Source organism: Austrofundulus limnaeus, unplaced genomic scaffold (genome assembly GCF_001266775.1).
Source record: "Austrofundulus limnaeus strain Quisiro unplaced genomic scaffold, Austrofundulus_limnaeus-1.0 Scaffold1, whole genome shotgun sequence".
Lineage (NCBI taxonomy): Eukaryota > Metazoa > Chordata > Actinopteri > Cyprinodontiformes > Rivulidae > Austrofundulus > Austrofundulus limnaeus.
In genome coordinates this window covers 6,935,259-6,938,637 of record NW_013952403.1, presented here as the reverse complement: position 1 = coordinate 6,938,637, position 3,379 = coordinate 6,935,259, and positions in this window count along the sequence as shown.

The following is a 3,379-nucleotide window of genomic DNA, read 5'->3' as shown; positions in this document are numbered from 1 at the left end:
AAATAACACTTTCTTCTTCTGGAAAGTGTTTCAGTTCAAGAATAAAAACATGAAAACAAGAAAAAAATCAAACAGAAAACTGCATATCTGAAAGAGCCGTGCTGACAATCTGCCATCTGAGCTCCTCTATCACACATGCTCGAATCACACTTCTTTTTGTGGACTAACGAYCAGTCAGAAATGATCATTCCCTGCAGACATGACAGACAGGCTGACTGATCCACAAAGCTCTTTTCTCAGTGAAAGCCTGGTCACAGATGTCCCTTATGAAAGGAAGCTACCAGACGCTCGATAATTTAATAGAGTGGCTGAGTGGATTTATTGTYTCCCAGTGAGTAGGTTAGTTAGAGAACAACAATTCGTACTGGGGAGGCATAAGCCACAATGATTTTTGTGTATTAAAAATAACCTAGTCAATAGTTCACTTGAATCATACTTTCACACACAGGTTTCAGTTTCATTAGGTATCAAACCTGCTGTGGCCATACAGATTCACTTTTTAAATTATTTGCAATCAGCACAGTTTGTTTTTTGCTTAAAAATAATAATAAAGAAATGGATAACATGTCTTATGCAGTCCTTTTAGTCCTTGTTTGATACAGGGAAAAATGTTACCATAGCTACAACTATTTGAGGAAGTAGTTTCTGTAGCAACAGACAGATAACTGTATATGGACCAAACATGGGCATGCTGAAACGAAGAGGCACTCCCTTATGGGGTCAAGAGTGCYTCCTTGTCAAACGACTCAGAAAACATTTTGCAGAGGAGTCCGGCTGCTGATTCGAGGACAAAACACAACAAACGCCCTCAATTGTTGCTGGAATTTTAACYGGAAGAAGAGCACAAACATTGTAGGAGCTTTATTTTAACAAACAACACTTAACACCCACGCATACAGACTGCCTTAGGTTTGTTTATTCGCATGAGACTTCACAAAACYTGAACTGGTCTTTCTGAAAATGCTTTCTTTATGTGGTGTGCGCTCAAGTTGTACAAACAAGTCAAGAAATTAATATTTAGCAAGTAGCCTCCAGTGTTTGTTCTTAATGAATACYGATACACAATAAGGCAAACGTTTAAAACATTTGTTCTTTGTGCTCATGCTCAGTTAGCTCAATTAAAAAAAAAACAAAGTTTATGTACAAAATGAGGACTCACTTCAACAGCTAATTCAGTGCAAGGGCTTCATAMTTAATTGTGCAGTAAAGAGAAAACTAAAAACAGAGGGACAAACAGTGCAATATACCTAAAGTGTTAACAGCTATAAAATGAATTTCTTTAAGTGCAGGCTGTCATTTCTCAATGCCACTCGGAAGCGAGTGTTTTTGTCCATGGGATTTGAGTTGGTTGCTGATGTTGCCAGCTGCAGTGACTCAGCAAAGCCATCATCCTGCAGGACGGAGCATTACACCAATCAAGATGGTGAGATTAAAGTGCATAAWAATATTAGCTGGGGGCGCAAACAACTTAACCTATTTCACTAGTGACAGCATATGGAAAAGGGTAATGGAGTTCATGGGATGGTGAGACACTTAAACAATCTTTATCAATCTGTTTTAGTTCATACCAGCTGAAAGTTCTGTCCAGATGTAAATTTAATGCAGCAGTTCAGCTTGTTTTGAAGTCTGCAAGGCACTTAAAAATAGATTTATTGTATTTTATCTGTTTTATTTTTATTARAATAGAATATTAGCTTACTTGTACAAACATAGAGATATGTTTTGCTGCATCTGCACAAGTTTAAACATGCAGAAAATACTATATAAAAAATGCACATACTGCAAATATACAAAACAGATTACATAAAAATAAACAGCAAAAACAGGGGGGGAAAATGCCAAAGAGAGGGATACAGACAGACAGACGTATAGTTTCACTTGCAAGACCTGTCCTCTGTCCAATAAAAAATGTTGCATCTTGTGAAATTCCACATGCAACTTGTCATTTCTTAATAACATGCTCTAATAATCTGCATTAATTTATTAATATTTATTGTTATTTAACCAGTCAAGTCCTGTTGAGATCACAGATCTCTTTTTCAAGAGAGGCCTGGGCCTGAAGGCAAACTATTCTACATGTTTTTAGGGGTGGGGGAAACTGGAGTACCCGGAGAAAACCCACACAAGCAGGAGGACAACCTGCAAAGCCTTCACAGAAAGACTCCAGGTCCGAACCGGGGATCGAACACAGGACCTTCTTGCTGTGAGGCATTGGTGCTGACCACTGAGCCGTTCTGCTGCCATTTACTGTGAAACCATACTCATAAAACAGATTATATCTCCTCTTAGAGTTGACACATTTCATTATCGTTCAGTGTACCTAAATTAATTAGTTAAAAAAACTATTTGAAGATATTTAATTGATGTAACACAAAATGTCTCAACATTTTAGTTATTACACAAAGGAACATACAATAACTGAGTTCACTTGAAAGGCTGCCTCGTGATCTTGCTGGTGCACTTTTTTGACTAGCTCTGAGGAGATCCTTTGCTTCAGGCATTTTCCTCCACCCTCTCTACAACATTGGAGATCCTGTACTAAATCATTGGTAAGTGTTTTTTTTTTTAATTTTATTTATTATTGTTTTGTCACGCACACACAACCTAGCAGACATGATAACAGTGCGTTACAACCTGACTGGCTCAGTGTTAGTTTATGTCATGATGCTAGTATTAGCTACGTWGTTTYACTGTTAGCATCTCCACCGTAACATGAGGACAAGGAGGAAAGCAGGGTTGTGTGAWTGAGATAAAGGTAAGTGTATTTTATGTGTGATATAATTTGTTTATGACTTTATTCTCTGCGTAATATCAATCATTTTAGTGTTGAAGTCATGTGGTCGCAGTTGACTTAGCCGCTAATGGCTAGTACAAGTGAAGCAGCCCCAGCGGTATGCTCAGTACGGTCGTGCATGCATAACTAATAAATAGAACACTAGTATTTATTTCCACCCCCTAATTTATAATAACACTTTCATAACGTTCAAATAACTATAACAGTAATTATCGGATTTAATCGTAATTTGCAGTTTAAACTCTGCGGAACCAATTTCATTTCACGTTTTTCTGGTAGACTGGTTACAGTGATGCACATCATGTCAAAGGTCGGACACGGCTATCAATAGAGGAATGAATATGCGTTGCTACGACTGATGAAAGGTAAATTTATATATAAAACCCAGACGGAATATTTGGTTAAGATGGAGTTTTGTGCAAATTGTGCACAGATGGTTGCATACCCCTGAAGCACTAACTGTACAGTATCATCTCAGTGCAAACATGCTGCAGTTAGCTTAACAGGTCAGTAGGATCAAAACAGAGGTGGCTCTATCAAGGCTTCAGAAATCAGTAAGTCAATATACTGTAGTTTAAAAACTCA